The sequence below is a fragment of the Lycium barbarum genome, chromosome 3 (assembly GCF_019175385.1).
Source record: "Lycium barbarum isolate Lr01 chromosome 3, ASM1917538v2, whole genome shotgun sequence".
Taxonomy (NCBI): domain Eukaryota; kingdom Viridiplantae; phylum Streptophyta; class Magnoliopsida; order Solanales; family Solanaceae; genus Lycium; species Lycium barbarum.
This window is the reverse complement of record NC_083339.1, coordinates 9,399,672-9,409,872: the sequence shown is the minus strand read 5'-3', so window position 1 is coordinate 9,409,872 and position 10,201 is coordinate 9,399,672. Positions and strand designations below refer to the sequence as shown.

The 10,201-nt window shown below is 35.6% G+C and overlaps 1 long non-coding RNA gene across 4 annotated transcripts; it reads right to left on the bottom strand.

Moving 5' to 3' along the window:
• Positions 1-2,972: 2,972 nt before the first annotated feature.
• Positions 2,973-9,563, bottom strand: LOC132630202 (uncharacterized). Of its 4 annotated transcripts, none has more exons than XR_009578519.1 (4): positions 8,977-9,563; positions 8,258-8,877; positions 3,363-3,619; positions 2,973-3,111 (listed from the first exon to the last, which is right to left on the bottom strand). It is a non-coding gene; the product is annotated as an uncharacterized LOC132630202 (long non-coding RNA). The 4 variants fall into 4 exon arrangements; XR_009578520.1 differs by having other exon boundaries at positions 8,258-8,657; positions 8,743-9,559; XR_009578521.1 differs by having other exon boundaries at positions 3,363-3,599; positions 8,258-9,563.
• Positions 9,564-10,201: the final 638 nt, after the last annotated feature.

Genomic DNA, 10,201 nt, shown 5'->3' with positions numbered 1-10,201 from the left:
CAAGTGTAGCCGCAATTGAACAATTTTCAAACATAACCACAGTCAAACATTAAATTAATTATGCTTAATTTAAAAATTGCAAATGCAAATTGATTATGCAAAAAATTAAAATTTGAGAGGTAAAAAGATCACTTATTTAATTAATCAAATTTTTTGAATTAAATGGAATAAAATATTTGGTCAATTTGACACTTGATAATTTGAACAATTAATTGAATAATTGTTTTAAATTATTTTCTCATTAAACTTGACAAATACTTTAATATTAATAGTAAAATATGTGATTTAATTAATCAAATTTCTTGAATTAAATGGAATAAAATATTTGGTCAATTTGACACTTGATAATTTGAACAATTAATTGAATAATTGTTTTAAATTATTTTCTAATTAAACTTGACAAATACTTTAATATTAATAGTAAAATATGTGACATATTTTAAAATGAATTACCATATCTATTTGAAGTTATTTTGCCAGATGAAATGGAAAAATATTATCAAAATCATTTTGTGAAATCATTTTGATTTATTAAAAAAATACCCGTTTGAGATCTAAAAGAACTCTAGGCAAGTAAATAAAATTATTGGAGGTAAAAAATTAGGTGTCAACAACTGCCCCTTCGGTGTTCGGGGATGACGGGCCCATCCCTGATCGTCCTGATTTTTGGCTGACCAATTTCAAAATACCTCTCTTTTTATGTGATTTTCAAAGATATGACCGGACCCTGATCTCTGGGTTTCCTACATATCTCAGGTTACATGAGCATCCAGGCCATCTATAGTTCAACTCAATTATACTTCTAATGCAAACTTACACAAATTTCGAATTTCCCGGGAGCACAAAAGAGCCCAACTATATAAATACAAAAGACATTTACCTTTGGAGCATAGATATACTAGTTGAGAGACCATCAAAACATCTACTATTTTTCACTCCTTACGATCCTTCTTCATCAAGCTAATAAGTGATACGAGAGGTTGAGAAATCGAGAAAGAGAAGGACATCAGCACAAGGCAATTGTCTGTTGAAATATTCTCTAGCAATCAACAAAAAGTTTCTGATACCCACGTATTCACAAAGTAGCACAAGATAAGGAAACATGTACCATAAACAATAACAAAAATCGAGGGGCAATATGCACGAGTCCGGAGCCTAAATGGCATAAATTTGCCATAAAAAAAAAAACCAAAGGGGTTGCCCTTTTCACGATAAATCAAAAGGGGTTTATGTGGAGGGAGCAACGTTTTACAACAAAAAAAAAAAAATTGTCAGACCGAAATAAAAAAATTGTCAAGTGAAACTTTGGCTGGCCAACGTTTTACAAAATAAGATTTTGCAAAACGTTGGTCACCCAACATTTTACAAACTAAAGTTTTTTTTTTTTTTTTTTATGAAGATGAGGTACCTTTTGATTTTTCCCTTTTAAAATTTCAGTGAAGCTTTTTTTTTTAATCCAAACATACACCACAAGTCATATAATAATTAACTCAAACAAATATTCTAACTCTAACCTTTCATACAATAATTAAAAATGCTTTTTCTAATATGTGACCATAAAAAAAAATACTAAAAATATAAGTTAAATAAACGTCACACATTATCGGAATAGTAAATGTTAAATGAAATACGTAATTAAACACCACAAGACATATTATATATTTATTATAATAAAGACAACAACATATTCTTGGAAGATTATATAAGGAAACAACGATCGTACAACTTAGGAATCAGTAGTTGTTATTGCTTGTTGGTTTTTATGTTTTTTCCACATTTTACAATATAAATTATTTTTTTTGTTTATGAAGATGAGGTACCTTTTGATTTTTTCCTTTTAAAATTTCAGTGAAGCTTTTTTTTAATTCAAACATACACCACAAGTCATGTAATAATTAACTCAAACAAATATTCTAATTCTAACCTTTCATACAATAATTAAAAATGCAATTTCTAATATGTGAACATAAAAAAAAATACTAAAAATATAAGTTAAATAAACATCACACATTATCGGAATAGTAAATGTTAAATTAAATAAATAATTAAACACCACAAGACATATTATATATTTATTATAATAAAGACAATATCATATTCTTGGAAGATTACACAAAGAAACAACGATCGTAAAACTTAGGAATCAGTAATTGTTGTTTCTTGTTGGTTTTTATGTTTTTTCCTAAGTTGCACGATCGTTGTTTCCTTATATAATCTTCCAAGAATATGATGTCGTCTTTATTATAATAAATATATAATATGTCTTGTGGTGTTTAATTAATTATTTAATTTAACATTTACTATTCCGATAATGTGTGACATTTATTTAACTTATATTTTTAGTATTTTTTTTTTATGTTCACATATTAGAAATTGCACTTTTAATTATCGTATGAAAGGTTAGAATTAGATTATTTGTTTGAGTTAATTATTATAAGACTTGTGGTGTATATGTGAATTAAAAAAAAAAAGTTTCACTGCAATTTTAAAAGGGAAAAATCAAAAGGCACCTCATCTTCATAAACAATACAAAACAAAAAACAAAAAAAAAAAAACTTTAGTTTGTAAAATGTTGGGTGACCAACGTTTTGCAAAATCTGATTTTGTAAAACGTTGGCCAGCCAACGTTTTACTTGACAATTTTTTTTTTTTTTTTTTTTTGGTAAAACGTTGCTCCCTCCACAATAAACCCCTTTTGGTTTATCATGGAAAGGACAACCCCTTTTAGTTTTTTTGTGAAAAATTTATGCCATTTAAGCTCCGGACTCCAATATGAATATCAGCACGAACCTCATTCATAACATAAGCAGTCACCCATATTAACAAACGGGATGCACGTTTTCTATTATCCAACTAGGTGGAGCGTGCCCGTGCTGAGCACGGGCGTTTGCCCGACATTGCTGGTCATGGAAATTAAGCGTACTATAAAGCAACCTGTTATAATCTGATTTTTCTAGTAGAACGCAGATTCATACAAAGAAAAAAAGCTCACTTAAATAAGGGAGTAACCACAAGTCGCATCGAATATTTACAAAGTTTGTCTACAATCTATTGATTAGCTAATGAGAACTGAATATTGTATCATGCTTCTGGAAATCATAGCATCAAAACCTGCCAAAATAACATGTGAAATACCAAATTAAAAAAACTCTAGCAACCTGGAGAGGAACATAAATGAGTTATGACATATATCAGACTCAAATCTTCAGGTCACAATAAACATAGCGAGGAATTATATTTCACCCAATCAGTTTCAAATTCCACATGAAATTAAGAAACATCGGAGTAATCCTGGATCTAAATCTTAGGTATGGAAGCAGAAAAATCGTGATATAAATGGAAAAGCTTGATCTTTTATTTACCTTCATTTTGGTTGCAGGGTCGTCAGGAGAGGCTCGTTTGTACCTCACCATCAGGACGCCGCCTAGTTTTTCAAAAGATCACTCCAATTCATCCCATTTATGGAGGTAGAACTCCTTGGAGAACATGATGTATGACAATAAGCGTCCAACTCGTTATGAAAGCATCTATTTATTGCTAAGCAAACATCACCTCACCCCTAATTGTGATTTGATAATGTTCCCAATCCTGCCTTCAAACTTTTGCATAAACCATATAACTGAGAAATATTAGCAACAGATAGTATTTAATACCTTGAATGAGTATACTTGAAAATACAACATAGATATGTCAGGGAAAATGGCCAATCATTGTATCCGAATGCAAATTTGGTCTATAAGTAATTTGTAGGATTTCCTGATTACTCAAATAATAAAATAAAATAAAAATAATAGTTGTCCTCAAGGATAGTCGTAATTGATACTAAAGAATTGCAAACTCAATGTTTGAGTTTGCAATTGCGGTCAATCCAAGCTTCAGCAGCTTGTTGCAATGTTGCACGCCAACTGCCTCATTGAGACTTCTGCAGAGGTGGCTAACGCTATATATGAAGCTTTTCTTGTGATGTCATAACCCAACTTGCCTCCCGAAAGGGCTCTATCAGCGCACACATTACATAGTGATTAAAGAAGTCTATCTAAGCAAAATCATCAGAATATTTAGAATTGAGTAGATTAGATCATATCAGGTACTTTTAAATTTTATAGGACCAAAAAGAAAGGCCAACTTCAATCGGGAACGCCGTGCAGGCAAAAACTATCTTGCTTCCATACATCTGCAGCTAAAGGGTCTAAGTTTCCCATCTTTAAAATGAGCTATTACACGTTCTGCCCACCCAAAATAATTCATTCACCTTAGACATTATAATACGATAGTGCCATGCATGAAACTCCTCCAACTAAGAAACACAACTAATTTTTATCTAAATATCATGTCCCGAAATTTAATTTTTACTTTTAACAAACTATGACTAAAAATTAACCCCCTCAACGGGATACCATTTTGAAAGACAATAAATCCAGAAACACATTATAAGAAATAGTGTAGCAAGTTGGGGTTTACACATGCAATCATCAGGATGATTAGCAATTGAGCAAGTGCAGCAATCTCAAACGCCAATTAATTAAGCGGATTGGTGGTAACACCCTCGACAATTACCACCACATGAGATATTCTCATGTTATACGTATGCACTTCAATTTTAATTCTCCGACACCTATTTATTCCCTCCGTGCATTTTTACTTGTTCACTTTTGACTTTTCACGTTCTTTAAGAATTAACAAATGAAATGCTCCCTCCGTCCCATATTACTTGGCCACATTACTAAAAATATATGTCCAAAATTACTTGTTCATTTACAAAACCAAGATAAAATTAATTAAATCTTTCCCATCTTATCCTCTTCGTCTACAGTGATCAGGAGTTGAGCCAATAACTCCACTTCTTCGGCCTAGCAGTGCTATTTTCAAAAGGGACCGTGTCTTCATGCCCATCTCTCTGCATGACATACATATTTTCCTTTTACTAGGGAATTTTGTTGAAATTGTTAGAGAAAGGCACGTGATGTGGATCAAGTAAAGTGCATCAAGGACGAGAATGACAAAGTATTGGTAGAGGAGACTCACATTAGACGGATATGGCAGTCATACTTCTATAAACTCTTGAATGAAGAAGGGGACAGAGACATTGTGTTGGGAGATTTAGAACATACAAGAAGGCGTCACGATTTTGGGTATTGCAGGAGTTTTAAGGTTGACGAGGTTAAGGGTGCTCTTCGTAGGATACGCAGGGGAAGAGCGACCGGACCTGACGAGATTCCTGGGGAATTTTGAAAAAGCGCGGGCCCGGCAGGTTTGGAGTGGCTGACTAGGTTGTTTAATGTCATCTTTAAGACGACATTGATGCCCGAAGAATGGAGGGCAATGATCCCTCTATACAAGAATAAGGGAGATATCTAGAGTTGCAACAACTATAGAGGTATCAAGCTGCTAAGCCATACTATGAAAGTGTGGGAAAAGGTGGTGGAGATGAGGGTGAGGAGAGGTGTGTCTATTTTAGAGAACCAGTTCGGATTCATGATGGGACGCTCAACTACAGAAGCCATCCATCTTGTGAGAAGATTGGTGGAGCAGTATAGGGAGAGGAAGAGGGACTTACACATGGTATTCATCGACCTAGAAAAGGCTTATGACAAAGTCCCAAGACAGATCCTATGGAAATGCTTGGAGGCTAAAAGTGTACCTGTGGCGTACATTAGGGTGATCAAGGACATGTATGAGGAAGCCAAAACCAAGGTAAGGACAGTAGGAGGAGACTCAGAGCACTTCCCAGTTGTGATGGGTTTGCATCAAGGATCAGCTCTTAGTCCGTTTCTATTTGCCTTGGTGATGGTCTGATGGATGGATTGACACGGCAAATTCAAGGTGAGGTGCCATGGTGTATGCTTTTTGTGGACGACATAGTCCTGATCGACGAGACTCGTAGCGGAGTTAACGCTAAGCTGGAGGGTTGGAGACATACTCTGGAGTCTAAAGGGTTTAAGCTGAGTAGGACCAAGACAGAGTACTTGGAGTGTAAGTTCAGTGAAGCACCTCAAGAGGCTGGCTTGGAAGTGAGGCTTGGTACCCAGGCCATCCAGAAGAAAAGTAGTTTCAAGTACCTTGGGTCTATTGTGCAAGACAGCGGGGAAATTGACGATGATGTCACACATCGGATTGAGGCAGGGTGGATGATATGGAGGCTTGCTTCCGGAGTGCTATGCGACAAGAAGGTGCCACCAAAACTTAAGGGAAAGTTCTACAAAGTGGTGGTTAGACCGACTATGTTGTATGGGGCGGAGTGTTGGCCAGTTAAGATCTCTCACGTTCAAAAGATGAAAGTTGCTGAGATGAGAATGTTGAGATGGATGTGTGGCCACACCAGGAGTGACAGGATTAGGAATGAGCATATTCGGGATAAGGTGGGGGTGGCCTAAGACAAGATGCGAGAAGCGAGATTGAGATGGTTTGGGCATGTGAAGAGGAGGGACACAGATGCCCTAGTGCGGAGATGTGAGAGGTTGGCCATGGATGGTTTCAGACGAGGTAGGGGTAGGCCGAAGAAGTATTGGGGAGAAGTAATTAGACACGACATGGAGCAATTACAGCTTACCGAGGACATGACCTTAGATAGGAGGGTTTGGAGGACCCAAATTAGGGTAGAAGGCTAGTAGATAGTCTCGTTTTCCGTTCTTATTAGTAGTCGCATTAGCGCAATATAATTTCTTGTGCTCAGATTTCTGCTATTATCTGTTATTTCCTGTGCTTTGATTATCCTGTGTTATCTGTGTCGCTTGCATTATTTCATTTCGTATCGCTTTGAATCTCTTAACCTTATCTGACTTATTTTTATGCTTTTATTGAACCGGTGGTCTTTCGGAAACAGCCGTCCTACCTTGATAGGAGTAAGGTCTGCGTACACTCTACCCTCCCCAGACCTCACGATGTGGGATTTCACTGGGTTGTTGTTGTTGTTGTTGTTGGGGAATTTTGTTGAACAAGTCTCAAAGGGATGGAAGCATCAACAAACTAAGATAACAATAGAAAAGGCCAAACCACAAACTTTTGTGATCTGCGGTGTCTCAATCATATCAGGATCCATGCAAAATTGGCCATAAATCAGAAGATGCATGTCCAAAAAGTCTGAGCAAAATAGTGTTTTGTTTTGTACAAAAGTAAGGTTGGGATTATGGTGTAAGGAAATGAGATTTATAACTCAATATTAGAACTTGAAAATATAGAAGGAAATATTTTCAACAATCTCTCATTTGAAACCTACATTATAAGTCTTTAATGTCTCCCGCTATTCAAGCAGTGGAAGAAGCTATTTTTCTATATGGATTGCGCAAGCATATCACATAAAACTTAGTATGTATTCTACAGCTGTTTCTCCCAACATTAATGTATCATCAATGAGCCAAACTGTACGATTCTAAATCAGCCAATGTTTGAAACAAAAAGCAAGGAGTATCCCCTTAGGTTGCACTGCAGGTCCCTTCAGATATTGAAGAAAAGGATGTTGATTCTGCATCAACATCTACCATGGCTATGTCGATTAAAGCAAGGAAGAAAGAGAAGAAAGAGGCAATAAAAATAAAGAAACAGATGACCAAGAAAGAGGCAACGTAAAAGTGTTTAGTTCAGACAAATCTACTTTGACTGAAAATGACAACAATCAACACAAACACGTGGAAGCATCTTGACCCTCCAACTCAATATTGATGGATGAAATATCAAACGTTGGATTAATGCTACAGCTGTTTATTTTGGACAGTTCTGGACAGCTTTACACAAATGATGAGCATAATGGAATATTAGTTGGTTACACATTTTGATAGGTTGGATATAGAAATAGGACAAGTGTACATAGTACATACATTTTTCCATTTGTTTCTTTATTTTATTTGGATGTACAGCTTTGTATAAAATAGGGGTAATGCCAAATGAATAGGACACAGAAAATTTCATCAATTTTTTCAAGTTCTTTCATCAGAAGGGCTCAACGGTGGTACCTTTAATGAAGGATCCACCGGACCTTTGTTGCTGGGAAGGTAAGAGCATAAGTTTGAAAGCTATGAATATAAATGTCAATATAACAGCATTTCTATTGCACAAGAAGAGATGTTTCCATAAGAATGAGACGATGATAACTTCTCAAACCACCACAAGAAATTCGCACATTTCCAAGCATGCAAATGAAGCAAACAAAAAAGAGAATTAAATTCTAGAAAGCAAAAGTAAACTGAACAGAACGTTGGCTCATCGTCAAATACAACAAAAGAGCATTGACATTTTAGAGCTGCATACAAGAAAAGTATACCTAGTATCTTCCAAGGCAAATTGAATGAACTAAAGATCCATTAAATTGACCCAAAAGGAGAGGGGTTTGTTCTCTGAAAGTTCCCGAATTTGAAAGGAGGAAGTATCGAGCTTTTTTCTTTCAATAGAACTTCTTTTTGATGATGTAGTTGCAACAAAATTCAAAGTGAAGGATTGTTAAACCTTTTCTCTCTGTCCAGTAAAAATAGATCTTTAATTCATACACTGGACCTGCAAATGACTTCCACAACAGAAACAGAAACCAACCCACTCAAGTAGTAATTGCAAATCGAGCAAATGGTTTTTCTTCTAAGCCTCACACAAAACTTCCTCCTTCAACAATCAGTCTTGTTAATTAATCACACGTTAGTTTATTTTCAGCGTTATCACCATTAAAGCTCCTACAAATTAGGAGGAGAAAATAACATCATTTTAGCTAAAAATGGGAAAAAATGTTTAAGTTGTTTTAGGCATATTGTCAAGCACCTTGGATGCATCAAAGTTCTTCCCTTTTTCATGCACTTTTTTCCAGATTGCATTTCATATGCTGAGTGCAGTGAGTGCACCTAAGCTGAAAATTCTCGCGCACCAATTGAACGTCAAACAAAAGGAATATAAGTTCTGCAAAGGTTAATTTGTTGCGACCAAAAGATAGCAAAAAGTAAATCAAATCTATAACCCAAAAATCCCAAATTTCATCAAAAGTTAAAGGAATGAAACCTGGGGAGTAAAGGAGGTGTGAATAGAGTGGGGATCAGGGATGACATCAATGGACCCTGACCGAGTTGTCCCGTTATCAATATAATCGCAGTTGGTAATCTCCATGTTTAAAACTCTACAAGGAAGAGAGGAAGTGAGAAGGTTCCACAAAAACACCAATTTGCCCTTTAAAATATCTAAAACCACAAATATGCCCTTGTTCGTCCATGTTCGTACCCCAACTGCCCTTTCTAATATAGTAGAGACTAGAGAGGAGCGCTAGAAGAGTACTTCATATTGGTGTCTCCAACATGACATTCAAACCCATAGATGATATCAAGTCAGTCACTTTACGTAAAACTTATTCTCCTGTTATTTTTCCTTCACAGCAATTATAAATATTTCGCTAGCATTTTGCTGGTACTTCCAATACGTGTAAGGATTATCTTTTAGATTCCTGGACCATATAGGGGAAGCGGTTAATCGAGACTACTTTACTTTTTTTGACTTGATACTTCAATCAGTTGTTTCACCTAGCTGAGCACATAGATGCAGTAACTTAAAGGAAACATGCCACAGAAGAGGCAAAACAAAGAAAATGGATAGAATGGAAGCTGCATAGACAAGAATTCGTCCCAAGGGTCTTTGAGTTCATGAAATCTGAACTCAACATGATGCATTGCTCCAGTAAAAGGGGAATCTTAGTAGCTTAGTTGGCTAGGTACCTGAACTTTCACCTTGTTGGTGAGAGTTCGATTCCCCACCTTCACCTTGTAATCTCCTCTCCATTTCCCCTTCCCATAACCCCAATTTAAAAATATATAAAATAAAAAAAGCTACGGTAAAAGAAATCAAAGCTACAGCATATAATGCATGAAGGCCCACGCTCTTCTGATCACTCCATACTTCTTGTATTGTTGTTTTCTATTTGTTTACTTTCTTTCAGGAAATGGGTGTTGGGGTGAGGAGGCTGCTCTTAATAATATATTGATGAGGGTAATTGTTACATGATCATCTCATTGCTCATCAATCAGAAAGAATAAAAATTGCTGATGATTTCTTAAAGATATAAACTTACTTCACAAATATATAATAGAGCCGGAATACTTGTGTAATACGGCAAATCCAAATGGATCTTCAATCCATACTGGAAGCAAGGAAAATCAAACATATTGCAGAATAAACAACCAAGTAAACACCAAATTAAGCAAAAGCAAGAAGTTTGAAGACCAATTAATATTCCGCC